This window comes from Thunnus albacares, chromosome 17 (genome assembly GCF_914725855.1).
Source record: "Thunnus albacares chromosome 17, fThuAlb1.1, whole genome shotgun sequence".
Taxonomy (NCBI): domain Eukaryota; kingdom Metazoa; phylum Chordata; class Actinopteri; order Scombriformes; family Scombridae; genus Thunnus; species Thunnus albacares.
Window position 1 is genome coordinate 16,270,426 of NC_058122.1, and position 13,199 is coordinate 16,283,624.

The 13,199-nt window shown below is 41.3% G+C and overlaps 1 long non-coding RNA gene across 1 annotated transcript in view; it reads left to right on the plus strand.

Annotated features, from left to right (window-relative positions):
• Positions 1-3,683: 3,683 nt before the first annotated feature.
• The window catches only part of LOC122967760, a 53,266-nt gene continuing 43,750 nt past the window's right edge, over positions 3,684-13,199 (plus strand). Inside the window, exon 1 of the long non-coding RNA XR_006398673.1 lies at positions 3,684-4,323. This is a non-coding gene — a long non-coding RNA (uncharacterized LOC122967760). The remainder of the gene's footprint in view (positions 4,324-13,199) is intronic.

Sequence of the window (13,199 nt, forward strand, 5' to 3'; positions counted from 1 at the left end):
CATAGGCAAAAATCTACATGCCTAAATGTACAGCTGCACAATCACTGCATGGTATTTCCCTGCAGGAAATTCATGTGTAGTTTGCTGATAATTAGTGCTTTACAGTTTTATGTTTACAAGACACAGAGACCCAATAAACGGAGGCACCTGCAGGTTAAAATTCTCATGGTCACAAGATGGTAAGACTCCAGGAAGGGTGTGTTTGTCCAAAGAAATTCCCCCTTCGCCCAGTGTAAGAGTGTGTGTTAGGGAGGAAGGAGGAGTGAGTCATGCACATGTCAATGGTAGAGCTAGTACAGGCCAAAAGTTCATTTAATTTCCCTTTAAGTGGGAAAACATGTTTTGAGTAAACATTAGAAACCCTGTTACAGTTTGACACCTTAATGAGAGGGAGAGAGGGATAAAGGGAGATGAGGAGGTACTTAGAATAAAGGAAGTGATTTTACCTAAATTGTTACACTTCTCACCAATCAAATGTGAAGAATACCATAGTAGGAGGGAGGTCATCGATTACATGGTTTGCTTTAAAAAAGCGTCCCTTCCACAGATCTGACTCCCTGAGGTGTTGGAAGGAAGCCAACCCTATCAGTCTCATAGCACAAGAGGATTAACTCTTTATCCTGGGTGATTCTATAGAGAAGAGGTACACGCCACATTATGTCTTATTATATAGCGCAGGCATAAGTGCACATACAAACCATTTTTCATCAGTGTTCACATGAGTAATCTTCACTTTGAAACCTTGCCTTGACCCCTGTTTAGCTTCACTTTGCCCGTTCCCACGGAGAGGCCGAGAACCTTGGGGGAAGTCAGCATATTGGCTGTACATGAAATTACACGAGCTGCCAACATGGAATCCAACCTCAGGTTTCCTGGCTGATATTTACCAAATTAACTCCCAGGCGGATGTAGAAATAATAACACCCATGAAAAGTTGGAGAGTGGGAAAATAAGGAGGGGAAACCAAGTGTGGCAGGCTAGCACGCCTGTGGTGGGGGCCATGCCAGTGAATGGGCATGCTGTTATTGGGAAATACTTGTCATTTTCTCATCTACCCCTTGGTTTCCATGACGTCATTACCCCCCCTCCCTCCCCCCCCACACCTAATAATGCAGCTCACATCATACTATAAGATGGGCTGAGTAGCTAAATAGCTACGGTATGGCCTGCATTATTGTAACCTCTCTGTCTGTCGGTCTCATAGGCTTTTGCTCTCCTGTCGCTGGAGCTTGGGCACTCAGAGCCACATAAGGAAACATTTGTTCCCAGTCTGGTTGAATAGAGCCTTGTGCTGGAGGTAGTCAAAGAGATACAAGAGGATAGGACATCCAAACAGTCCAACACAAGAGCTCTGCTCTGAAGCCCCTCTCTGTCTGAGCCGGGCCAGTAATGAATGTCCTCTAGTCTTAATCACTCTCAGAGCACACACTGGAGATATGACTGACTCCATTGTCCTCCCCTCTATGTTTTGTATGTTGAAAGCAGAAGTCATAGAGGTCATCGCTTCCAGTAAATATTATATTTATTTCACCACCACCAGGTGATCACTGTTTCACTTATATGGGCTCTTTGGGCAGAGTAGCACATATACATTTTTTGTAATCCAGCATAACACATTTTACAGTCTTGATATGGATATACACAAAGCAATTTGTTTAAGATCTGCAGCCTCTCTTCGCTCAGTAAGCCTCATTTCCGCTAGATTCTCCGATGCATTCCTCCTTTTCCTCCAATCTGTGTGAGCAGCGTTCAGAATGGTTTTGTGTTCTCTGGATATGATTATCCTTGTCACACCAATCTGGAAAACATTTGTGTGCACATTAGCGCATACCTACGTACACACACTGGCATGAGTTGATGTAGAGGAGGACGCTCACAAGTGGGCACATATTTGCAAACACTTGCACATACATGTATTATACAGATAGTTAGTCGCAGAATGCTGAGCATAATAGCAGGAGTAGCTGCTGGCTCTCCTGTTTACATTCATTACATAGTTTTAGATAAGAGAGCATTACCTCTTAATTTCCTCTACAAGATAATTACCTCTACTAATACTTTGATTCAGTCTTGATTAATGATTAATGAGCTAAGGGAGCAGAATAACTTTTGTGCATGAAGCAAGGTCAACACAGTGAACCAGATAAAAATGTGTAACCTTCCTTTTCTTTCTTTCTTTTTTTTCTTAAAAGGAAAAAAAAAAACCTTCACACAGCAGCGGTGGCTTAGGAATGCGAGACAGGAATGCTGTTGAGTTACTATAAAGGGGGTTTGATCACTGAAAACAATGTCTTTGTGTTTTCATCCCCAGCTCTAGTCACGCAATGCTGTGTGCGCAAACCTCCAACAACTTTTCAACCCGGCACACAAGAAAGCCATCAAGTACCTGCAATTGACAGAATCGCGTGCAATTCAGGTACTCCTGGATTGTATTGGAGTACGGCCAAATGGGGGGTAAAGGAAAAGGCGGAGTGGAGTTTCACCTGCTCAATGTCTAACACACAAACTGTGTTAGAAACCAGTCATAGTGCTGTGATGAGGAGAAACTTTAATAATTCAGTTTGTCCAAAATTTCAGGATGACATAAATTAAGATAAGATAAATTCCCACATATGTGTTAAGTATATGTAGATAAAATATCATTTAATGTATAGGAAAAACTAAGTTTATTGAATATACAGTAGATTTCTTATTGTTTGCCAAACACGAATGGTTTGACTATGTCAAAGATTACCCACTTTACCCACAGAGTACATTGTCCCTTTCAGACTATATCAAAGGGAATGCCATACTTAATACAGTCATTGATTAAAAATTATACTAATATCTTAAAACAGTCTTCTAACACACACAGGGAGTGCAGATAATATCTTAAAACAGTCTTCTAACACTTGTCAAAACCATAAATAATGGCAAGATTGTTGTTCTCAGGCGCATTTGTCAGTAAACTAACTAATTTAACTTGAGTGTCATTCAGCTGTCCACTGTATACTGTAAGTTCATGTATGTTCTAATTTTAGTCTTTGAGTCTATACTCCGTTCCCAGTAATCCAGTCCTTGTTTTGAGGTTTAAGGGAAGCTATGATCCCAGAAATACAAGCAAGCCTGGAGGTGGTTAGGACATGAAAGTGAGGTAAGAAAGACAAGAGATTCATTCATTGGAAGGTGATTCAAGGCACCGACATCCCTGTATCTGTGCACAGCGACAGATGATCATTATTACTCACTCACGCTGCTCACACAGGGCTCACACGCAACCTGGGATCAAACTGACAGATGATGAGTGATTGTAACAAATTTATAACAGCCAAGACTCATTACATAATAACATACTTTATTGTTACAGAGAATAATAAAAATAGGCACACTTTATGTCAACAGGTATTTTTTGTTGTTAATGTAAATTAATAAGTTGATTTCCAGCAACAGGAAAATATGTTTTTATCTGGCAATATAGGCAAAATTGAGTATACTGTACTTTTAGTTATACTTTAATGTGACTATCATTGCTTTCAGTTAGAGGTTACTTTACTTTTTTTCGTGTTCTTGCTTTTTAAGATTAGGGAAATCTGATATGATTGTCATGCTCTCAAATATTTAGCAGAACCATCAATAAACTCCACATACCATCATGCTTTGCGTGCTTACGTTGGCTGAGAGCAGCATGTGCTGCGTTGCTACACTCCAACTATGGCTCAGTGTGGCTCCGGCTCTTCACAGGAGCGCATCGTATCAGCTACAGAGACGTTAGTTGGAGCTCAAGCAGGAATCATCACTGTACTGGATCATAAGGAGGAACCGAGCTTCTTTTACTGCTTATTGGAAGTAATCACACTGATCGATCTGCTTGATTTGCCAAAGCATAAATCTGTTTACGCAGGGATTCTTTGGACGCATTAAGTGGATCATATGCAACCGTTGCAGCACTGACACACGTCAAGGAGTTATTATTATCATTACTATTATTATTGGAAAAACTGGATCATGATGGCAGCAGCTAATGGATTCAACGCTCCAGCTGTGGATCTTGTAGGATATAAGGGAATCTCTTGCACGGAATGCGTGCTGTCCAGCAACAGTTACTCGTGCTGCCCAAGTCCTGCTCCTGGACAAGTCTTTTGTCTCTTGGGATACTTTACGCGTGTTCAAGTGTGGCCAGTGACATAGACGGCCAGTACAATGATATGCTTTTGGAAAATCGATGTCTGTTGTGGCGGGATTTGACATACAGCAATGGAATATCCTGGGATTTTTTTTTCTATTGGTGCTCAGCAGATGTCCAGCGATTTGGATAATGTCAGTACGCATCTCCTGATCCAGCAGGTTTGTAAAAACAAGATAATTATCTACAACTCGTTTGCCTTTTGATAGTGAAAGATTGAGACTACACTCAGTTTCTGTTACAAATTCATGTTGTCATTTAGTTTTTTGACTCGCCAAAACGTGCAGCTTAGTCCGTGCGTTTCTGGGGACCAGCTGTTGTCATTCGTGGTGTTCCATAAGGGGTCCCAATGTGGAATAGCTTAATTCCACCAGCTATTATTTCACAAACAGAACAAAACGTTTGACAATGGCTTTTTTTTGACCAAAGGTTCTGCCGTTATCTCCCTACACACCCATTTGGCCTATTATATATTATTATATATCTAATTTGACTCAACAACCAAACTCTTTTTCCATGAGATTCCGAAAGACATCTCTTCTCAAGTTGGGCTGTATTTCTACTGTTTGTCTGGGAAGATGGGTGTGTTTGATATGAAAAACCTTGGCAAACCCCTGGACTGCTCCACATGTTCAGGTTCACCTGTTCAACACTGCTCCGTTATTCTCCGGGCTCATAACATGCGCATCTCTCACCCTCAAAACAGACTTAGACTGACTTGTATTTCAGACGGATGAATTGAGCACTGTCATTCCCTTACACCCTATTTTGAAATGTACAGCTTTATAGCCTGTCCTTAAGTCGCCATACACCTGCAGTGCCAGGTGTCCACAGCCCATTCACAGAGGCACTATCATATGTTGTGAAAGACCAGGTGCAAAATGAGTGAACTGTGTGGATACAGTGTCCATACTGTAGAAAGCAACATGTAGTCCACCCACCTTCCCCCACAGTGATTCCATTCAGGTGAGAGTAAATTTGTTTGAGCTCCATAACTTTGCCCACAGGGAAGCCTGTCAGCCAAGTGAAGCGGCTGTCATTACAGCAGACTGCTGCTACCAGAAACATGACTTGTGTAACAGTTAAAAATCCCAGCTGTGTCTAACAGAGGGAGGTTTATGTTTAAGATGTTTCATTCAAGAGAAACCTATATCACACACTGATGACACTCATCAGGTTTTGTACCTGTTCTGCAAGTTGGCATTGTGCTTGTTTAACAAGCACACTGTGACATTATGGCATTGCTTTCATAGTGGGTGTGTGTTCATGCAAGTTATATGATGAGGCTTCCACCTTCTTAAAGCATCCCCTCTTCCTCCACCCTTCACCTTTCACTTCTCAATCCCATGCACTTCCTTAGCAATAAAAAATTCCATCTATTGTCAGGGCAGGGGACAGAGCCCCACTATATGTCTGTATACAGCGAAGAGCATAGACCAAGCACCCCCCCCCCCCCCCTCCCCTGCAACTCAGCTCCCCCCACACACCCCCTCCATTAAAAATCGTCTCCAAACAAGACCCCCTTTCTCCACTGAAGAGGGACCCTCTGTCTAATGCCAAGTGACTCTCATGGCCAGCATTGACGGTGGGACACTTGCTTCACAAAAGGAGCTGAAGTGTCAAATAAACTCGGTCAGAGCCCCCGACACACAAGAATTCCTTTATCTGGTACCCTGGGAGGCAGACAAAGACAGACTTTGTGTCAGTGAGCAGGCCTTGACTAAACACTGGGGCTTTTTTTTTTTTTTTTTTTTTTTTACTCCACTTCTCACAACTTCTGCCTCTTCTTCCTCCTCCTCCTTTTGTCGTTTGAACGGCGGAGCGGGAGCATGTCTGTTGACGTGACCCCGCTCGCCCAGCATCTGCACAGCACACGGCCAACATCACCTCTGCGCTGTGTAAGCTCCACACAAACACAGATGCGCCCATGCACGCCCACTCTCATACACTCGTTTCTCTCCCTCAGACTGTCTCCTAGACATCAAAGTAGCCAGAACATTTCAGTCGATGTGTTTTTTTTTTTTTTTTGGATAGTCTTGTTTATGTCTTAGTCTGTAGCTGAGAATCCTAAGGCAGGAATTTGCTTCCTCACCGAGCTGAGTGTGCTGGCTGTGCTGTCATATGATATACTTGTGGTGAACCACAGTAGAGAGCCATATACACACCAGGGTCAGACACACTTAACAAACCTGTATTTACTCCACTCAGAATTTCCCAGGAACTTTCTCATCACTGGCAGTTTCTAAGAATTAAAAAAAAAGGATCATCTGTTTTGTCATTGTTAGAATATTGTTCTGTTTTTTCATTCAAGTTTCCATTACCGTAAAATACCTGAACAAATCAGGTCACACACACACACACACTTCAGACAAAACAGGCACACACTTTTTCCACACTAAAGATGCTATGCAGTGATACTATAGAGCTCTATAGATTGGTCCTTGAAGCAAGCCTAGAGTGTTGGAAAATGACCTCATGCAGTGTTGAGACATATTTTAGACAACATTGAAGCAGCACCACTGAGACAATTTCATGGCCCAGAGCTGGAGCTGGCCGGCCCCAGTGATAGACATGTGCATCAGGCCCCCCTGAGGCATGCTAATACAGGCCTGCCGGAGAGCGATAGTCCCCAGCACGGTGGTTAAGGTAAACAGATCAAGTTGCTGTGGTCGAGCGTGTTAATGGTGTGTTTATGAGCTTAAGTTGAGTGGTGATTTATCATGTCTAAACTCAATGCTCACCTGGTCCCTGGCCCTGATCAAGCTCTGAATCTGGTGTGTGTGTTTGTGGGTGTGTATGTGACATTACACTCAGGTGACAACGCTGGCTGAGCGGCATGACCTCCCGGTGAACCGTGTCTCGATGTCATGACCGTTTTTCGACCACGGAAGGGAAAAGGAAAGCAATAGTAACATTTATTATGCATTAATGACACCTTGTTTTTGTAGCAAATGTGCCCTCAGCATTACCTCATCAGCTCCACAGGGCACAAAGCTCAAATCGCAGGAAAATATCCTTCCATCATTAGTGTCAGATAACCTTTTAATGAGCTCCATGAGAAATATCAGGCTGTTTTTTTTTAAAAAAAAAAAAAAAAGCTGCTGTGTATCCTTTCATATGGAGCACCATTTACACCCAGTTTGTGTGTGGGTGTGTGTGTGTGTGTTTAGATTGGGCTCTAAAGTTTGTCTGAACAGGAGAACTGTCATTTATTAGTAGTGCAGGAACAATGGGGAGCTTGTCTCCGGGGTGGTGGGGGCCAGAGGGGGGCCAGAGGGGGCCGGTGGAGCCAGGGGAGGGTGGCCTGAGATTGGGCAGCAGCCTCTGACCAAGAACAAGCCCCTGTCTCATGGAGAGAACTGCTGACCCTTCCTGAGTAAAATGGCACCTTTGTTTCGAGGTGTATGTGTTTGTGCCTATGTGTTTATGTGTGTGTTAGAGGGAGAAGGAGAGAGTTTTTGAAAAGCTGGGAGCACTGTGTAAAGTGTTTTTTTTTTTTTTTCCTCAGAGCTTTGGTGATTTTCCCTGCATTTGTGATTTTCTCTTAGCTGCAGGTTTTGTGATAAGTTCTCACAGTGTTCAGCTGTTAAGAAAATTTGTAAGAGATGCGAGTGAATTAAGGAATTATCTGGCACAAAGCTTTTATAACGTATCATTCGGTGAGTAGTCGACTTCTCTGGCAGTTGTCCACAATTTGAGATTTTGTAGATGAAATATGAGACATTTTTTTCAGCTATAAAGCAGAATCACACTTTAAAAATGTTTTTAAACAGAGGTATTTGACTCGCCTAACACAGAAGGAGCAAGTGCCCTCTGCCATAGACAACTGGAGATCTGGCCTATCATCCTACACAAAGCTATAGGCCTCTGAGATGCCATGACACCAGACCACTGCTTCAGACTAATTGGCTATTTTGTGTTTTCCTCTGGCCTGTTGCCACAGTCTGTGTGGGGCTTTCTTCCTACTGGCCGACAACAATTGTCTTCTCTCCCTAATGATGCTCATGAGGGAGAGATGCTTTGTTTAAACACGGGGGTAAAAGAAATAGAGAAGAGGAGGGAGGAGAGAGAGGAAGAGTAAATGCTGGTGGTTAATGGCAGCAGATTGCTGATTTCCTACAGGCAAACCACAACTTAGAGGGTGGCGTTTGAGTGTGTGTGTGTATGTGTGTGTTTGAGGGGGGTTGTTCTGCTTTGGGAGTTATCAGGAAGTGGGTGGCTGAGAGAGACAGACAGCCTGTGCTTGAGTGAGAGTGTGGCAGGGTACTTTAGAGGAAGTGGTGAACATGAGTGCGGATTCTTCAGGGTGATGCCTCTGGGTCTGACACTTAAAGCTTGTTCTCTTTGATAAACCTCTCTCTGCACCTGGTGTTTAGACCTTTTCAACTCACCTTACTGCCATATGGTGTGCTATTCCCTAATGAGTGATTAAAAAAAAAACAAAAAAAACGGCTGCACTCCTTCTAACTGTCATTTAAATCCTGCTATCCCTTCTGTCCTTGACCTCCTGTGTAAACACAACCATGCTTGCGTCGTGAAGAAAGCGCATGTAGGAGAGATGGAGAGCACAGAAAGGTGAAAGAAGGATGGGTGGAGGACATACACACACACAGAGCAAATAGCAAAGACACACAGTGGAGCACAGGGGCATCTCTGTTGGCCCGACACAGACAGACAGCACTCCATTCAGGCTCTGCCACAGGAAGGCTGCGTGCACCGCCCACCTCAGTACAAGGACACTATGGATCTGCAGAACAGTTGTGAATAAGAGATGCTAAGAACAGACTCTGCTAGTCAGACTGGAATACATGCAGGTGAAGAGGCCGCTGTGATGTTTTGCAGTGTAGAAGTGTAGGCTTGACCTCACCTGCTCAATACAAAGGAAGCGCATGGCATTTGTTTACATTGTTGCAATTTTTTCTACATTTTGAGAGTAGAATTTTACCTGCTGATAAATTTCAATTGTTTTTTTTCTGTGTGTGTGCATATAAAGTAGACAGGTGTCTAGGGCGGACCTTCAGGTGACATCTTGACTTACCTCGCACACAAAAAAAATTATGATCTTAGTTTTGCAACACCTAAAATAGCAGACATTCCTTCTCCTGTTTTCTCTCACACTGACCTCACTTGCTCTTTTCATACTCTCATTTTGGAGGGAAAATTCCTCCCTTTGTGTTCCCGTCTCACAAATGTCACATTCCACCGAACCTGTGACCATGTTCTGCCTCACTTTCTGGGTGTGGGTCTCCATGGTAACGCCACTGCGTTTCAGCATGTCACACCTACACAAGTAAGCCATCCTCATTCAGGAGCTGGCTCTTTCTTATTCGATCCACTCTTTCACTCCTCTTCCCTTTTCTTTCCGTCTCAGTGGGGAGGATAAAGGAGACATTTTCAGTGTGAAGAGGAGCGTGAAATTTCCTGTGTGACCTCCCCGGGACACAGCAGACCACCAGGCTCCTCAGACCACTGTGTATGTGTTCGTTAAGTCCTGCGCTTGTGTAGGGGATCCGTGTGTGACGTCGACAGCTTTGAGCGCATGTCTAATTTTATTTGCTTTTTTTAAAGGAGATTGAATTAAGTCGAGTTACACTCCTGTCCACATAAAAAGTGCAATCCAAAGTGGATTGTTAAGTGTACTGACATTTAGAAAGGGCACACACATGATCGTGTCTCATTAAACTTATAGGCTGGGTGAGCAGGAGGCAGATACTTCTTTGTTTAAGGCTCTGCTACTAGGTCTGTATGCTACCACAGTGAGCTCTGAGTTACTGACAGACATGCTGTGGAAGTGAAAGAAGTGGCTGTCAGTGTCTCTGACCATAGGCATAGATAAGCCAACAGTAATAGTGCTCATTATTCTCTCTGTGCCAAAGTGCTGTAATGACAGCTTAAGCGACTGGAGGTTGTCCAGATGTCACGCTGTCATCACAGGGCATCATTCATTCAGCAGGCTGTGGAAAAGACACAGACATCCATGTTCCTCAGTGGGCTGTTCCTGACTGAATACTGTGTCACCTTTGAGAGGAGTAAAATCATATGATTAGCGACAAAAGATCGAGTTTTATGACAAATAATTGACAATGAATCCTATGTTTTGTCTCCATATAGCCTTATTTTGCAAAAAAATAGCAATGAGCACCCAATAGCAATGTTTCAGTGCAATCAGTGTTTGACTTTGGAGTAGCCTTTGTGTATTTCTTAGACACTGCTACACCCTTGTGGACAATGTAGAGAATTACAGCTTACTGTGTTGTATTTCCTCTCTCGGCCACTAAAGCTCTGTGGTGCTAAAACTGCTTGGAGATGAAGTAGAGTGTGTGTGGTTATAAAAGTTACTGTTAAAGATAAATGTAGCTTAATTTACTTTATTTTGCCTGGACAATCCACTTAGTATCACTGCTGCATTACATAGAGTCCTTCTTACAAACAATATATTAAAAATATGTCAGGTATGCTCATATATTTCATTAATATTATAGAAAACAAGTTCTGCAAAGATGTACTAAAATAATTTGATCTTTGTTATAAAGTATATTATTAAAGTTCCACATAATTTACATTATGCTATTTACAATATTGGATGTTAAATATTGTATCTATAAATACAGACAACTGTTTCCCTAAGCGCCCCTCTTGTATTTAGTGTTTTTTGTATATGTTTATGTTCTATATAGTTATTATGATGACTTTATGGATAAAAACCTGTTCCCTAAATGAAAAACAAATAGTTTTGTCAAAAATGGATGAAAGCACAAACAAGAAATTTTAAAAACTGACATAATCAATAATGTAAATTGTGTAGATGTTATCCTTCCCTGCCCAAACAACTCCCTAAACCCTTTAATGATGCAGTTAGATCAGTTTACAGTAAGTGTATCAACATTGACCAATTCAAATAGTGTTAATCCAGCTCTGAGATATGTGCTACAAATTTTATTCAGAATAATAAACGATCAATTTCTGTTTTACAATGTTTTACAAAAAGTACCTTACAAACACATTAGGAAAAGAACATTAAAAGACTGAATTATTTATAAAAATAACCCGTAACTCTTGAGTAATCACGTTTTAGGTCTTTTTCTGCATATTGTAAATGAAATATAATCATGCTGGACTCTGTATGACATCTGATACATAGTGTTATATTGAAAATGAAAAGTGAGCAGCTTGACAGAAACATGAGCAGACGTTTAAAACCATATTCAGAAATACAAATTAATATCTGTTCCACTGTAATAGCTGTTTTTTTGTTTATGTGTTGTTTTGTAAGGTGTATAAAGTATTTTGCATTTGTAACTTCAAAAAGTTTGTATAATACCCTGAACATTAGTTTTAATATTTAGATAGACCACCATACATGGTTCAATTGTCAAGGACTATGCAGCTAAGTTGTTTCTACCCCTCTTACTGCAACAAAGAAAACCATGCACCCTCAGTCAGGAGTGTTTCTAACATGCACAGATGTCTGTAATGCAAAGTGTGACAGGAAATAGTCTCCAGTGTATGGCCTTTTTGCATCCCCTTACTTCATTTCACCACTAGAGGTCACAGTTTGATTGACTTGTTCTGAAACACATTGAAAGACACCAGTGCCCACTGTCTTACTTACTTAATTATTGTAACACGAATATAGGTCTGGTTGTCAAATATTCTTATATTATTTCATCAGTGGCATGAAATAGAATTTTTTTTGTTTGTTTTTGTTTTTTGTTGTTCAATTTCACACACATCATATTGGTCACAAAGTTTTTTTGGAAAGTGTCAAACCATTAAGCACAGTGCAGATCTTATCTATTTGCTTTTTTCCTGCTTTTAAAATGACTGCATATAAGCATAGAGCCTTGTTCTCTTCTTGCTGTGTGCAATATTACCACACTACAGTTTGGTACATTACCCACAAGGTGTCTCTCTTGTATAAAACATATTATGTGAATAGGTAGATGACCATCTTCATGATACATTGAGCAGTTTTTTTGCCTTTATTTGCTTAAATAAATACAGTGATTACATTTATTAATGCTTTGATTAGAATTTGTTCATGTCTTTAACTTTTTACTGTTTAAAATCCATAAGTGAAATAAATTTGTAGAATACAGTACAAAACAAAAAATCTGTTGCTTTGTTAAAATTTGGTTCACTGGTTAGTTTATTGATTTATTTGTCAATGTGTTTTTAAATTAGCTGGCAAAGTTTGGCTGCCGTTACAGGTATAGTGCATAGAGCACACTTCTGTTTATTTCTAGTGTAGGAAAAGGCAGTCTCAAGCTTGTCCACTAGATGGCAATGTGGTAACATGAAACATGGGTCTCCCTCTTGAGGTAAAACCTGCTTTGAACGTCAAAGTAACCCTGTGATCTATGGAGTAATGGATGCAGATTGGCATTATTATCTTCTTATTGCCCCTCATTCTAGCTCATCTCCCTTTGAAGATCAAAGTGGCGGTGTGCCTCTGTGTGTACCGACACTGATAAACCCAGCGTGAACTTCAATAAAGCCAACTGTTCACTTTGTACATCTGTTGCTTCTAACCATTTCCCGCCTTGCAAGTTGTAATTCTGTTGAGGGAGAGTCAACTGTCGTGTGGCATGTCATGTTGATTTCATCAAATAAGTCAACACAAGAGATTTTAAAGCTGGGAATATAATTTTGAATGTATGGATAGTATAGTGCACTATAGTGAATAGAAAACCTGAATAGCATGTTGCAAACTGCAAACAACCAATTGTGGTTGTTTGCTCAGCTGGTTGTTTGCAGCTTTAATCATGTAACAGACATTTGGCATTTTGTTGGCTTTACTCCTCCTCTCTGCACTTCAGACATTACAGAACACAGAGAATGAATGAGAGAGATACAGGTGACATGGTGAAAGAACAGGTGGGGCAGCTTATGATTGGGTGACAGTAATAGCACAAGTGTAGTGTTGCTTACAGTTCAGTTCCCACAGGTGTGCTGTATGTCTGTGTTTCAGTACTATTTCAAGTAAATCTTGGAAAATTATGCCCAGGCTAAAGTTGTCGTTCATAACTGTTTTGTT